This window comes from Aythya fuligula, chromosome 7, assembly GCF_009819795.1.
Source record: "Aythya fuligula isolate bAytFul2 chromosome 7, bAytFul2.pri, whole genome shotgun sequence".
NCBI lineage: Eukaryota > Metazoa > Chordata > Aves > Anseriformes > Anatidae > Aythya > Aythya fuligula.
In genome coordinates, this window is record NC_045565.1 from 12,726,682 (window position 1) to 12,743,201 (window position 16,520).

The 16,520-nt window shown below is 43.3% G+C and overlaps 1 protein-coding gene across 5 annotated transcripts in view; it reads right to left on the reverse strand.

The window, feature by feature from the left end:
• The window catches only part of ZMIZ1 (zinc finger MIZ-type containing 1), a 299,337-nt gene extending 283,434 nt beyond the window's left edge, over nt 1–15,903 (reverse strand). For all 5 annotated transcript variants that reach the window (XM_032191678.1, XM_032191674.1, XM_032191675.1 and 2 more), the window contains exon 1: nt 15,798–15,903. The gene's annotated coding sequence lies outside the window, so the exon portion shown is untranslated. The remainder of the gene's footprint in view (nt 1–15,797) is intronic.
• Between the last annotated feature and the right edge of the window lie 617 nt (nt 15,904–16,520).

Here is a 16,520-nt window from a genome sequence, read left to right on the forward strand (position 1 = left end):
TGGCCTGGGCAGCGCTGGACAGCAGCGTGCGGAGCTCCTCACGGGGTGCTCAGAGGGGGGCTGCCAGCAGCCTTATGAGTGACTGGGTCTAAAGGAAATGTTCTGTAATTAGCTTAACAGTAAGTGCTAAAACAGCTTTCTGCAGTGCTTCCAAGTTCCAGTGCTTTTCACAAGATACTTCTTACTCAGGCTGAGTTACTGCTCTGCTTGCTACAATGGAAACAAGCCTGAAGATGAAAAGAGTGAAAGTTTATAGAAACAGGAAAGTTCAAACAATTCTGGAATTCTGCTTCATAAATTCCTTTAACTCACATAATGTTATATAAATTGCAATTTTGATAATAAGATAGCTGAAAATAAGTCTAGTCTTGTAAGTTATGTGGGTGTATGGTTATGCTTATGTAAGTTTCGATATCCACATTACTTTACGAGCATATGTCTAAGTCTGCTGCTGTGGATATCTCTGCTCTCCATGTGCATGTTTTGTTTCAGTACTCAGGAAAATCATCACTCTGCCATACTGCATAAAGCTTGCGAGACCTTTCTGCTAGGTAGAAGTTATCAGTCTTTCAGCTAGTACCCTCATGGTATTCAGCTGAAGAAAGAGAGAGAAGGAGACTTGAAAGTATAGCTGAAGTCTGTGTGGCCCTGCTACCACTGATTACAAAAAGTAACTTCTCCAGTATTTTCTGTAAAATGGTTCACATCTGGTCTGCGTTATAACAGAAAGGGTTGCCTGACGATCTGTCACAGCCACCCAGAGATACCAAAGAATAAACAACTGATCCTTTGATGTGCTTGTGTGATGGACAGCTGAAAATCTGCGGGTCTTATTTATTTATTTTTTTGCTAATGCAGTGCACAGCACAAATAAGTCCCCCCTACTTTTTTATTATTCTTTTGTAAATCTGTTCGGCTCATATACAGTATGTTACCAAGTTGGGATGTCCATATCTTAAAGTGGCTTATCTACGCAGCAATGTTAGCCTTCACCCAAGCGGGTATTTGAACTTCTGTTGAGGAGTAAAGGACATGACATGTATTTTACTAAAACATAAAATTTTTACATTTTAAAAGCAAGCTTAAATTCACATTCACCTGCAGAAGTACTGACAAACAACTCAGACCAGCTCGTGTACCTCGGTGCACGCAGCCTGAGCAAACGAACGCCTCCCTGCTGCTGGGTGTGACTGGCCACTGCCTCCAATTACAGAGGATGAGCAATGCCAGCACCGGCACCTCTGAGCTCAAACCCTGCAAAAGCTTTCGACACCTCTCTCATTTGAGAGGAGAGTGAGCTGAATATGGTGACATTTTCTCCAACAAAACCGTATCTATTCATGTGCCTTTATAGGGATCTTTAACAAAGGGCTCTGAAGTCCAAGTTCAACTGTAAGGAAGGAAAGGGATTTGAAATCTAATTTCTGTGCCCTTCTCCACGATTATGAAGCCTCAGTATCAGTAACGTACCCAAAGAAAAAAAGATCGCTGCTTCGAATGTAAATGAACTGGAATGCACTGCTACAGAATCAAAATAAAAGATTGAAAATACATATGGTGACTGTACTACATTAATTATTAAAGCTGCTTAAGGAACAGGAGGACCATATGGAGTAAAATAACGCACAGAAATAATACGAGTCTCATAAAAAGCTATGTTATCTTTAAATAAATTTTTAATAGTTTCAAATTGTATTTACATAAATATACAGCTTCACAGATCATCTTGCAGTATCTTTTGAGTAGTCAGGTGGTTTTTTTTTTGGTATTATTCTCTCTCCAATTATTGACATAGGAAAATACATTGCATGTTTTACCTTACATTTGGATGTACATAACCTTTATTTTCTGCAATAGTATTTGAAAACTTCTCTACTTCTCTCTCCTTCCCTGAACACTGTATACATTAGACCTTTCCAATTATATCAACCGCAGTTATATTCCTATGTAATGACGGCACAACTTGCACGTGATTTATACATAGCTGGAAGAAATTGTATTTCTTCCTCCTAGCAAAAGGTCTGAAGATGAACAAAAGACTTAAGCTGCTTCTTCTAAAACAAAACATACAGGTATCCTTCAGTTTGGATTTAGAATTACAAGTACCTGTTTTCTTTAAGAAACGTGTGCTTTCGAGCTTTTTTTTTTTTTTTTTAGAAAACATTTCATTTCCCATTATGTTTTTGTACCTGTCATGTTTGTGATCTTTATCATTATTATAGTGAGCAAAAAAAGGGGGGGGGGAACAGACTTAAGAAATATGTCAACATTTCCAGTTCCCTGTCATTTCCTCTAATCATTTATAGTGATATGACTTCTGGTTAACACTAAATATCTAGCGATACTGTGGAAGATGCAGCTTAGCCCTGTTCATGTATCTTGACATTTTAAGTGTTGCCAGATTTCTTTTCTTGCTGCCACAGCTAAAGAAAATCCTCAAATAAACAAAAAACAAGCATGCAGAAGTGATTTCACAAATGGCAAGGCTGGTTACTTGTTTGCAGACCTGTGCCTCCATTTGCAGTCCATTGCTACGTGGGAGAGGTCTTACACACAAAATGTCAGCCTTGTTCACCCTCAAATATAATCCTTTCATTATCCAACACAGCACAACAGAGCCCACTGCCAGAAGACAGGTGGGGTAACTGCATATAAGGTAATGGACCTTCCTACTTCGTATTTCAACTGGTTAGGATTTCACGGAGAAATAACTATATCCCTTGTTTTCTCACTACAAAACGAAGTACTCCTATCATGATGGTGAGGGGGGGAAAAAAGGGACCTTTGTAAAATGTAAATCCAACAGCAAGGGGGAAATGCTAGAAATCTCAGTTGCACACCAAGCACGCTCACATACGCGAGGATCTCTAACCTGTTCAGAGTTGTGGCAAGTACCCTCAGGGAGCTTTAACAGCCAGAAACGGTGCCAGCCACAGGAACCAAAGGGGGGTTTGCTGGTAATTCACTGAGTGCCCAGCAGCTCACCAACACAAGCCTGCGCAACCCCAGCCCACTCCCCACGGAGGAGCAGGGACTGACTTGTCACGCAGCACTGCTGGCACTCCAACACTTGCTCTTTGATGGCAAGGTGAACACGGCAGCACGGCCCCAAAAATCACTTAGAAAGAAAAACCCCCACTAGCTATGTAACTCTTCATTTCGACAGCCTGTTCCAGATCAGAAATAAGCTTACACATTTAAATATCCTTAAAATGGCTGCTTGCAGATTACAGCCTGGTTGTTTCAATTTGGCTTCCTCCTTGCCCGCCCCATCACCCTGAAAGCCACACCACCACCACTACCAAAATAACAGGGTTGTACTAAAACAGAGGCTGGTCTGGGCCCACGCTGCTCCCTTCCCAAGATGCATGTGGAACACGGGGTGCATCCCCTGTTTCCTGAGTGCCTTAGTGCCCCCTTGACCCAAAAAGGGCCTTGTGTGGTGTCACTCACATGGCCCTGAAACGGGCCATCGGCTCCATCCCCAGCTCCCAGAGCTGGGGCTGCAGCCAGGAACCAGAGCCTGGCCAGGGCTGGGGGGACCCTAGAGCTCCCCACCTCTCCTCAAATGACCCCACTGGCTCTGCTGGAAGGATACAGAGGACAAAACCAAGAGAAAGAGTAAACGGCCAGAACTAAAACCACTAGCTGTATGCGTTTTGTGTTTTACCTGTGCAGTGGTAATAGTAATAGCTCATTTTAGCACCCTCAGCCTTCCAAGTTTAGTTGCATTTTTTCTTCTATTCAACTCCTCCCATCTTAAACCAACACACTGGGAAAGCAAATACCTGCTTTTATTTTTTTAATTCAGGCCAACTGCCTTACTTGAGTTCCAGGACCCAAAGCTGCACTGTTTGCTGAGTTTGACCTGAATTTCTGGTACACTACATCATTTTTAGACTATTAACATTCATTTTTTGATAACACTGATGTCTAATTGTGCTAATTTTACAAGAATTTGAGCCAATTCCGAGCACCATAGGTAAAGGCCAGTTAAAATCATGTTGGCTTTACTAAACTGCTATTTGAAACCACACAAAGTCATCGATACTATGGATTGATAATGACTTCTACTCCCCATCTCACAGTGTTTCTCCAGCTGCATTTGATGGTTATTGCTACTATTATCTGCATTTTAATTTTTCAGCATTCACATTTTTCCACTACTCTCTCCAACAAATTTTTCTTTTTTGGCCCACTGCCCTTCCTCACAGTGTCCATAATCCATGGAGAAGAGATGGCTGATGGTGTTATCACAGGCAAACAGAAAGGAGCTAATGGTAACAGGAACTCCTTGCTAGGTAATTATTACAGGAGAAAGAATGCAAATGAGCCCTAATCTGTCTTGCACAATGGCAGAGGTCTCAGATTTGCATTAAACCTTTCGCAGTGCTCTCCCGGATAGGGGACTCTGCAGATAACAATGCATCTGGAACACAGGCTGCTTCCTCCACTCCTCACTCTTCATTAAACTGTGCCTCCAGCAGGTACAGTTGTCCCTGAATGACTTTCCCTCCCCCCCTCATGGCTCTATTCCCTTCCTCCTTCCCCCCTCAGCTTTGCTGGAATAAAGCTAACTGTGCATGCCATTTGGCTTGATTCATGTTTACAATGAAGAAGAAAGCACGGTTTAGTTATTATACAGGGGAACGGACATCAGGAAATCTCAGTTCTATTCCCAGCTATGTCATTTGCTTGCTGGGGGACTGCAGGGAAATAACTTGGCTTTTCTGTGCATCCGCGTGTTCAGCTAGAAATATAGGATTGACATTTGTAGCAGCCCAACAGCCTCTTTCATTTCACAATGACATCTGCCAAACACTTGCAGCAAGTGCTCGACTGTGCTTGAAAACAGTGAGCTGCAGTCCTTTAGCAGAGCCAGTGTCTGAATTTCAGTTCCCTGTCTGATAACAGGTTTTAAGAAATTATATTCTTTCCCAGTGTTGTGTGCTGTTATAAAAGGACCTAAAGTACTGTATGTCAGCTGGGGGTACCACAGAGCCCGCCGATACGTCTGCCCACTAGCAGATCTCATATGAAGCAAGCGTAGGAATTATGGTAGAGGTTCTCTGATCACAGGTCACATCGCATCAGGACAACATGCCATTTTCTCAGACCTTATCGTCTTCCTTTATGGTTTGTTTGGATTAGGAGTATAGAGAGAAATGTACTGAAGCCTTCCCTAGGGAGCCCACCAGAGTGAAGACAAATTTCCTTACTAGGAACCGAGGTAGAACCCACCTTTTGCAGTACAAGTGTACTCTCAAACACTTTCTCAAGATATTTTTGTTGAATCAAAAAAATATATTTTCAAAATTTATCAGAAAGTATCAGACATCAGAAAGTACCTACTACAGAAACATTGTCTGTTGACAAGACAGGCACTTACAAACATTCTATAAATCAGTATATAAAGTAACAAATTAGTACATTAAAAATATCATTTGCATTGTATGTGAGGAACAGGTTCAGAAAGTCAACATGAACCACAAAACACAGCTGACCATCACTGCTATTTCAGTAGCACTTCAGTCATGAATTTGTACTGGAAATACTAACCATATGCACAGGCTAACTTCTTGGAAATCTGTTATTAGGCAGGTATCCAACTAATTCAAAACAATCTTACTGAAGATTACCAGACACTTTCTACTAAGTTATTGACAAAGTATAAAGTAGCTACCGTTTGGCGAGTGGATTCTGCCAGCATCATGCGCGACTATTTTTGCTTCCTTTAAATCAAGCATTTGGGGACTTGTGTACAACCATGAAGTAACTTAAACTTTAGTCCAAACCACAGATGTACATGGTCTTCTCTGTCAGGTGTAGATGGAGACTCTGCGAGAATCCCAGCCACCAAAACCATTCCAGCAGTCACCAAGGAACCATGCAACATCACACGACTAGGTACCACCACTCCCAACTACACCTTTCAGATACAGTAATCATCCGCTGCATTTCATCTGGAGACAGCTTGCACGCTTTGCTCCTTCATCTATGAGGTGTTCTTTTTTCTGCCTCCCTGAATTAACCAATGCCAGTACCAGCAGGCAATTCCTTTGGAAACTGGCTGTGGCTGTATTTCTGAAGCTTATGTAGTTGTCTAAATTGGGTAAACACTTAGAACCTATTAAGCTATTGCCAGAAATGATCAAATGGATTTAAAAAAAGAATATAAGTAAATAAATGCAGTTATGGAATGGGCTGGAGTTTAATGTCATGGAACAAGTCATTTTTCCAATAATCAAGGTTTTGCTCATTTCCATCTCAGGAACAGTAGGAGGGGCAGTCACTTTTTGCAGTTACTGGATTATCCTATGCTTGTCACTCAATCAGACTAACAGATCGCTGGGAATCTCCATCTGACAGCAGTACTGTGCACAATTACTGCACGGCAGTCATTTCACCTAAACCATCAGTAGCCAGTTGCAAAAAAAAAAAAGTACGTCTTTTTGAATGAGGCTTCAGGTCTTTTATGGCACTGAGGTCCTCTGAAAGGCTCTTCTCCCATTTGTACTGGCACTTGGAAGGACTGAGGTGGTACATTATGAACGAGCAATCTTTACATCAGAACAACAAAAGCTGTCTCGAACCGATTAGCTCACTTAAAACAAAGGAGACTCTCATTCATCTTGTTCATAAGGCCGCAAACATTAGAATCATAGAATATCCTGAGTTGGAAGGGACCCTTAAGGATCATCAAGTCCAACTCTTGACACCGCACAGGTCTACCCAAAAGTTCAGACCATGTGACTAAGTGCACAGTCCAATCTCTTCTTAAATTCAGACAGGCTCGGTGCAGTGACCACTTCCCTGGGGAGCCTGTTCCAGTGTGCAACCACCCTCTCTGTGAAGAACCCCCTCCTGATGTCAAGCCTAAATTTCCCCTGCCTCAGCTTAACCCCGTTCCCGCGGGTCCTGTCACTGGTGTTAATGGAGAAAAGGTCTCCTGCCTCTCGACACCCCCTTATGAGGAAGTTGTAGACTGTGATGAGCTCTCCCCTCAGCCTCCTCTTCTCCAGGCTGAACAGGCCCAGTGACCTCAGCCATTCTTCGTACGTCTTCCCCCCCAGGTCTTTTTTGTATTTAATCTGTGTGCTAACTTTCCAATGCCAAAAAACATTCATTCAGAACGTTTGCAGCAGTACAAGAAGGGGTATTGTTAAATCATCAAGCTTAAACAGGTATCAGAAGCTACCGTTTTTTCTAACTTGCTCATGTCCAGATTTGTCACTGACCTCTAGGCTACTCCTCCTCGGAGACCAGTCCTTTAAAATTGCCTGCTGGTGCCATTTCTATACATGCAGAAATCTTCTGTATCCAAACGTTCTGTAGAATATTAGAGCCTCAGATGCTCACCATCACTTGGAAGTCGGGGATTACCACACTGTTGCTGGAACAGCCAAAGGCATCAGGGCAGAGAAAGTCAGCCAGGACAGCTCAAACCAATGTCACCCTTGCCAAAATGTGCTCAGCTGACCTGGCCCAGAGCTGACACCGCTGTGTCACCCAGCTCCTTCCTCCTGCCTGCCTGTCTCAGGGTGGCAGTCCTGGAGGATGGGCAACAGGATGCATAGATGGGATGTCTTCACATGCAACTGCTGCTCGCACCCTGAGCCTCAGCCCCGAGCTTCAGGAACACTCTCACATTAAGCATTAATCAACCAGCTCAGCAGTGTTGCCAAATAGCCAGTCAAATATTTACAAGGTTTTCAGAAGGTGCTAGATTAACCTCATACTTTCAGTATAAAGGCAAGGTCCAAGATTTCTTACTTGATTTTACATATCCAAAAGTTGCACTTCTCAAGTTTTGAGATTCACAACACAGTTACTAGAAAGAAAAATCCAAGCAGAAAACCTAAAAGGGCCTCAAGGCACACTACAACAGCTGCACTGCAGTTGCAGCAAGTAGAGTAGCTGGTTGTGTTGCTACAGAGGACAGCAAGAGCATCACCACAGCTGGTGACTGCAACCTCACTGGACCAGTAGCTTTTCCTTCACAAGCTGGGTACTAGGCCACTTTACAGTAAAGACAAAAATTGCCAGTGTGCTTTCAAGGATCTCAGTAGCTTTTCCCCATATCATTCTCACCAGCCATTCAAGAGTTACCCTCTATAGCAACATGCTCTGTTTCATGGATTCAACCTTTCAACTTAAGCATGCAAGACTGGGAGAGCTGCTGGGGTGGAGGAATTAACACCCAAACGGCAGTGGGAAGCAGGCTATGTTAGGGACAGGCTTGGGGAAGGGTGAGCTTGGTGGCAGACAACTGACTTGCTAGCATCCTATCATCAAGTCACGTTAAGCCTAACAGTTGAACTTCTCCAGATCACACAAATTCAGTAACCTTACCACATAACTAATTTGTAAGGGGGTTACCTGTGAGGTGACTTGCATGAACCAACTGCTGTTGTGAGTTGTACTTGAAAAACAGTCTTTTTATCTAGTCATAAGTGGAGTTAATTTTAAGCTGAAATGCAGACATTTAAACCGATTTATCTTAGCCCAGAGTAAATGATTTCAGCATTCCAGAGACCTGTGTCTTCATCAATGTGCATTCTTTTTCATCTGCTTCATCTTGGTCTCTGTGGGTATTTGCTATTATAGCCCTGCTCTGCCAGGCACACCATCACACATCCGATGGCTTCTACAGGTTTTCGGGAGAGACACCGGGGAACAGCACAACGGCACAGACGCCCTGCTGAGGACAGAAGATCGTTTGAACAAAAGTAAGCAAATTTGCTTCAGTTTAATAGCCAGTGACAGGCAGGCTGTGGCCCTCCACCTAAAGACCCAGGTAGCACCTCCCTGGTGCATTTCTGTCCATACAGCACGAGTTGGCAGGTAAGTGCTGTCAGGTTTCAGGCTATGCTAGCAGTTCCCAGGCAGGATCATATTGCTTCCTTTCCAGCAGCAGCACTCCTGCAAACCCACACAGGGGGGTTGTTTGCTTGCTGGCTGTGTGTGTAAAGCCTGCTTTCTCCAAAGAAAAATACCAACAAATGAAGTATGGAAGTTGGTAAATGATGGTCTCTAGCATAAAGATCAATCTGTGAGGAACGCTTCTTTTTCTGTTTTTACATGTTATACCCACTTCCCATTTGATTCGATCTCCTGCGTTCTGAATTGGCCACAGCCTAACACACAGACAGCAGAGCCCGCAGAGTGCAGCGAGAAAGAGGCTACTGCACTATGAAGCTGGTGGCAAACCACAGTCCCCCGTGAAAGCCACATGTGCCAGAGACCAAAAATATTTTGCATTTTGCTTACTGCTAATAAAGCTGCTTCACTTCATTAAAGACAGCTTATCATTTTATCTACTCACTCTGATTAATTAACCTCTGGTTAAAGTGAATGAGCACTTGATTTGAGGATTCTATTAACATGACGCTGGTGAACCACCACTTGCATACTGCCATCCCTTTCCTTTTATCCCCCATTCTTCCTAAACCAACAATATCTTATTATGTAATTCAGATTCTCACCCCAAGACCGCTCTGAGCATATCACAAATACTTTTATAGGGAGGTGAGGAGGGAAAGGTCCCACAGGTTGAAGTCATGAAAGGTTCCATTCCCCTGCTGGAATATACACATGAATTTCATCTACTTCTCACTATGATCATGATCACAAGCTTGGAAATAAACAGCGTGGAAAGAAGACAGACAGGTAAATACAGTGGGTTGCTGGGAACAAGGAAAAAAAAGAAAATAGTACCAATAGTACTCACGATTAGTTTGTCCTTCCGGAATAACACAGTTTTAAATATGAAGCACAAACAGCAGCCAGTTCCACACAGAACCCCGACTTTCTTCGACAGCGAAGAACTTTCTCCCAAGCCAAATACCATGTGCTGTATACGAATAAAGACAGCTTCTGCTACACTATATGCCTACAGATTTTACAGTTGCATATTACGGCCAAATTCTCAATTTCTAGCAGCAAAAAAAGCTTATGTTACTGTTCTTTAGCCAAGCATCTGAAGACTGAAATATAGCTGCTCATTTTGCTGGCAAACAGTGCTTCTTTTCATATACCTCGTTTTCATCTCTGTTCAATTGATTCTACAAATGTCACAAATATCCAAAAGGTGCTTGGGAAGCTAAAAACCTTCCCTTAGTTTCTCTCCCTTGAAAAGTTAAGCATCCTTTCTTTTGCGATAACGATCACAGAAAAGATGGAAAGATCATTAGACCTAAAATCATAATGAGCTCATAGTTTGAGGAAGGGGTGGGGGGAGAAGGAAGTAAGGAAACATGGAAATAAAATTTCTTTGGTCACCCCAAGACACAGGTCCTATTTCCTTTTCCACAAAGGTAAACCATCGGTAGGATAGTACCAAAATTACTGGAAGCTTTTTATTTAATATACAAGAAATGTACAAGATCTCTTTCAAGAAAAGAGCATGTTTAGGTTATCAACTGTAGAGTATAAGCACAAGCCTGAAATTCACAGTCCAGCCAGACAGCACTGTATGTGGGAAGGCACCAAAGGAAGCTCTGGTTTACATCACACGGCAGCGTAGTAAGTGACCATGAGTCACTGATGTGGTTCATCTGGCTTTTAAGGCCATCAGCACCAGATCAAAAATGTTTCAGACCACATGTTACAAAGCACTTCCCAGTACAAATTTACCCAGCCAGTTCAAATCTGTACAGGATTTTCTAGACAAAATTTCCTCACAAACACAGGGCTTCCCACAGACTTCTGTCTCACATCTGACAAGAGGCTAAGGCAGGTCTGTACAGGAATACTTGGGCTAATTCACCAGGATTTTAGCACGTCTTCCCATGGGGATGAGGCAAGATCAATAATCCCAGCACCACCACCAGAGCTCTAAATAGCACCCAGGCCTCCCAGCTCCCTGGCAGCAGCACCATGTTCTCTACACCTTAAACCACGCAGATGGCAGAGAGCAGACAAACAACACAAGGAAACATGGTTTTGAAATCATTGTTTTGGGATTTCAGGTTCACTTCGAAATACTAATAGCAAAAAACAAGCCAGTAAAATTTCTCCCTTAAAATCTTTCTGAACACTCAAGTTGTTGAGGTACCTAAGGAATGCCCAGGCATCTTTGCACAGCTGAAAGATGGAGCAATATGCAGCCAGATGAGTTGTTCCCTAGCAGAAGGGAACAGTCATCACCGGTAAGCAAACAAGGCAACAAACCAGGTCTTTTTCCATTGCTAGCTTCAACAAAAACATTCAAATCCGATTTGGCCTAACAGCTTTCTTATTGAGAGACTAACACATAATATAAGCAAAAGTCATACCAAAACCTGCCACCTACGCTAATATCCATGCGTTATACTTTGTTCCTCTCAGCCACTAATTATGGATTAGCACCACAGGCTCTTTCCAAAAACTTCATCCTGCAGACTGCTGGGTTGTACTCCCACTGCTCTGCAGCGCTCACTGAGAGTCTTTCCAGCTGGAGCTCCTCTTCGCAAGCCTGCAAAGCTTTGGAGAGCACAAGGAGCCACCTCTGAGCTCCGGGCACACAGCCGCACAGGGGGTGCAGGTGGGCAGACAGCAGGCCTCCAGAAGCATCCCTGCACGCCCGCTGTGTGGGCACTGAGGAGCTGAGCTGTGACCGACCTGCACTGCACCAGGGTGGCGGGCAGGGGAGGGCAGGCCCTGGGTCAGGGACACATCATACCACGTAACATTTGCCTCTCAAAGTGCACTCACAGCTGTGTATTTGGTGTAGGCCTGTACTCCTCTAACAGCTCAACCACCGGGCACACTGAGCTCCACGGCACCGAGGGCAATCGAGGCAGGCGGGCTTTAACCGCTGAAACCGGAGGAGGGCTGCGGGTGCCAGAGCTGCTCTGCTAACACTCAGGAACTGCAGGGTTTCAGCCGATGGCGGCCATAGCTCCACAACATACAAAAGACAACACCTTCAAGCCCTCAGCACCCACAGATGCCCTGCGGCAACCCTGTGCTGTCTTTTCACTACCTCTCCCCTGCAACCCCATTTGCTACCCTGTTCACCTCAGGGGACCTGTGAAGGCTATCCTCAGCTAAGGGCTGGCCCAGAGAACTAAGAGGATAAAAAAGTTTAATATTATATCCCTTGCTACAGTTTTAACCTTGTTTCTTGTGCCCATACATGCCAGACTTCTGCTTTATTTCTCAACATTTCTTGAACTTGTATGTGAAAGAGGTGATTTAAAAAACAACTTCAGCTCTGAATTCCCCCACTTGGTGTGTTTAAAACTGTCTAGGATGTGTAAAACTATCATATTGAAGGTATAAAGTAAGCATCCAGCTTTGTGAATTTTAATTCACTAAACACATGGTAGACATACAAGCATCCTTAAAAACACTGCTGGAAATTGCTTTTCTTCTCAACTAAGATTTTTAAGATTAAATGTTACCCATACCAGAAAAAAGAAAAGTTAAACGTGTAACTTCCGTGAAGTAAAAAAAAAAAAATAAAAGATCAGAAATTTCAAGAAAGCAAGATAGCACAGACTCAATGTTAATTTTATTTAATTAAGTACTTAAAGACTTTAAGATATAAACTGGGAGGCTTTATGAGCAGGACTGGAAAAACCTCTTGTAAGGTGCGATACAGTTTTGATAGACGCTTACTGGATTTACATTTTGCTGAGTACAGTCACTGAATCCTAACCCAAAACTTCTCAAAGGATTCGGAGGGAAAAAAAAAAAAAAAGTACTTGAAACAAATACCTTGTTGAAATGCTCTACAAAGGCTCAAGAGCTATGACCTTGATTTATATATGAAAAGAGAAATACAAACAGGGTAAGTTTCCCACTGACAGGTAACTTATTACAGGCACACTGCTTAACATCCAGTATCACCCACCTGAAATGCTAGCCGGCAGCAGTATCACCTTTCCCTTGGAGATGGTTCAGGTCAATACAAATGACAGCAAAAAAAGGCAGGGGGGGACGACAACAGAAGATCTTTCAAAATCAGCGCAAAATCATCATCCTAGATGCATGGATAATGAACACGATTTCTAAAACCATCTGAATGGAGATATGGCTGCTCTTTCAAGGAACAAAAAATGATCAAAAACAATCTTTGTGCACATTTAGTTAAACATGGGGAAGGAAAGCTCAGCATTAAATGTGGCAAATGCCACAAGCTGTGGGCCACTAGCAAAACCTGATCTGTTGCTGCCCCGTCAATGCCCTGCCTCTGCCTTCCCTTCTGTTCCCATTCAACACTAACCGGGGCAGGGGCCTCCCCGTCCCCCACCTTTCCTGACCCCGCTCTAGTCTCACACATGGGCAAGAATTTCCTTTAGCTTTGGTTCTCAAATTTCAGTATCACGCCCAGCCCTTCCTCCCAAAGCTTTTCACCCCAAAGAATACAGACTGCATGATGGCATTTGATAATACCGACTCTTGCTTAAACACCATGCATTTGAAGACAGTTTAAGGGCATTTTACAAAGGTATGGCAAAAGGACTTAAACACATTTCCTGGACTTGTGAGCTAGTGCTGCAGCAGCTGGAAAGGGCCACTACTGGCCATCACAGGGACTGCCTCCCTCTCCTCGCTAACACAGAAAGAATGCGTGCAGACGAGGTGTTTGTGCTGGAGCCATTCCCAAATGCCAACTTTGGAGGGACGATCTGCCTGACACTGCAACTCAGGAAGCACATGCAGGGGAAGGAGGAGGAGAGCAGCAAGCAAGGAATCCCCTCCAAATTTCCAGTGCTGTCTAAGAGGAACAAACAGACGTCTCAGACACAGAGAAATGACCAATGGTCAACTGAGGGGTTGTGCACAGCCCAACATCAGAACTTGCCTCTGCTGTAAATCACTGTGTGAGATGTGTGCTGGTGGGAGGCAGTAGCAACAGCTGATGTCCACAATCCCACAAAACAGCTTGTGGAGTTCTTGCATGCCTCAGCCCCAAAGCCAGGGAGTTTGAAGGCATTCAGAAACCGTACAAAAACTCAGCTGGAGCTACGAATCTTAACAACAGCTTTCCTTCACACCTGCAGCTCAGCCAAGGCTCCCACATCTCGGTGTGCCCCAAGACTCTGTGTTTCAAAGGAATTTTAGAGCCCTTGACTTGTCTGGGGGAAAATGGGTCCAACAGCTACAAGGCAGCTTTTGTGGGCTCCTCCTCCCAACACACCGCAGTGTCAGTGGCGGAGGCAATGCCTGCCTGCAACAGCGCAGTCGGCTGCATTATTTAGTCTGGCACCAAGGAGAAAAGCTATCATCCATTTTTAAGTTAAATTCAGAGAACCAGCTGGGGACCAGCGATTGCCATTTCTGAAGTGCAAGAAGAAGAGTGTAAGCAGCCTTTCCATAGTAACAAAGATTAGCAGCCTGCAGTCTGACACTCCTCCTGCATTAAAAGATAGGAGACAAAGCGACAGACAGGTAATTACATAGACAGGGCCCTGGGGAAATTGCAAACTCCTCAAGAACCCTTCAGCTGGTCTGTATGTTTCTCCTTGTCTCCATTTCCACTGAAGGTCTCAAAGAAACATTTGCCCATTAGGTCATTAGCTTTATTGCAGAAGGTAGCCAGGCAGCTGGTAGCAGTCGTTCAATAAAGACTTCGCTTGCCTCTGCACCATCACGAATGAGATGGAGAATGAGAAAGAACATCCCAAGGCACATTACCTGTCTGCAGCTTATCCTTGATAAGTTAGTGTACTTAGTCAGTCTGAGGGGTCTGACAAATGAACTCTGACAAATCTCACTGGTGCAATTTAAGACATTATTGCTTTGCAATGTCTCCCCAAACCCTTCACAAAGGTTAGCACCACAGAGCAAATCTAGAAGAAACACATACATCATGCATTGGCCTCTCAAATTCAGAACCTAGCAAGCTCACATAAGCTCCTTCTCAGTGCTAGGTTAAGACATTAAACCGAAGTGCAAAGGCTGAGGTCTAAACAGAAGACACTGCCTCCACTACAAGAAGCATTTGCCTTGATCACAGGGTCAGAATGGCATCTCAATGCAGTGCAGTTAGTTCCTAAAGAAATACAAATCTCAACATTCAGTTTCAGTATTGAAATATACATGCAATTTGTCCAGAAGCTTACTTCAGTCTACTCAAGCATCCCATTATGCTCTATGAATCACAGCACGCATATACCCTTGCAAATTTTATGTCTGGAAGTTGAAAGACTGACATGGATTGCATCATAATATGTAACTACAAAATGTAATTACTTGGAGATATTACAAAAAGGTACTTCATTTGAATTCTCACCCACCGTATTTTACACTTCTGCCCAAAACTTCAAGTCTGGAGAGGTAGAGAATTATTGTCTGTCCTCAACTCTTCACAAAACGTCATTCAGATATGGAGCTGGTGTTCCAGCTCATTCATATCTTATCTGTCAGTGGTATAAGCAGCCATGAAACCACTGAAGACCCCAGAGAAGACAACCAGGTTAAAAAAATAAGAAAACTTAATGACGTATTTTTTCAACTTGGCTTCTTTAAATCGCAGTATCTTCTCATCTAAGCTAATATTCAAAGATGCAGTTAATCAGTCCACAGTACAAGAGCTATATTATTATTTTTTCCCCACAAGTGTTTATAAATCTACCTCATCTTCCAGTTTTTTGTGAGGGACCACATCCTGCACATAGAAGCGAAGCACCAAGTGCACAAATCTTTTGCTTGCATCAGACTATTAAAGGCAAGTGGAGAGTAACCCATGTCAGCCAGGAGACTTGTCTAAATTCCACGTAGACAAGCCTCTTCTAAGATCACCCTTCTTTCCAAGAGGAACCGAGCAGGCAAGACACCTCAGAGAGCAAATAACAATTGCCTCTTACCTTTTTGAAGAGGCCGCCGCCAATTAGCACATTCCTGGAGCTTCTAAATCAGGCAAGGAAAGGGGGAAGTGGGGGTTGGAGTTGTTTTCTTCCTCAGCACGACAGTATTTCCTAAAGGAGAAAACAAAACAGAAGAAGTAAGTATCTGCTGATAAGCATTAGTTGTGTTCTTTTTAAGACACTGCAGAATACAACAACTACTTTGATATGCTACTGTGCCTCTCCTTCCCAAGCCCCAGAACATCCGCTCGAGCTGTTCTGTCTCTTATCATCAACTCAAGTAAGGAATATGAAGGCTGAGTCACCTACTACTAAGAAAAACAAAGATGGATTCACCCCAGATTGGGATAAAGTCCCATAGTCAGGATGGGATGAAGTCCCAACCAAAAATACTCTTGAGCATTCAGTAGTAAAGAACAGAGAAGTAAACACATTTCAGCCACACTTACACCCACTTCTGTAGTAAGTTAAATGAACCGTTTTTACTACCAAAATAGTTGGCAAAAGGCAAATTCCAACTCGTATCCTGAACATATATATAGGCATATACTGACATTCAAGTGCTTACATACTCTGTACTGCAAGAATCATATCTAGAATTATGAGGCATGTGCAACCAGTCATAACTTCTATTTCTTTTGCTTGATGTAACTATTCTTCTTCTTAAAACAACCTATTTTCTTTAGACAACTTACTCCAGCTCCATTGAATCTTTCAATAAAT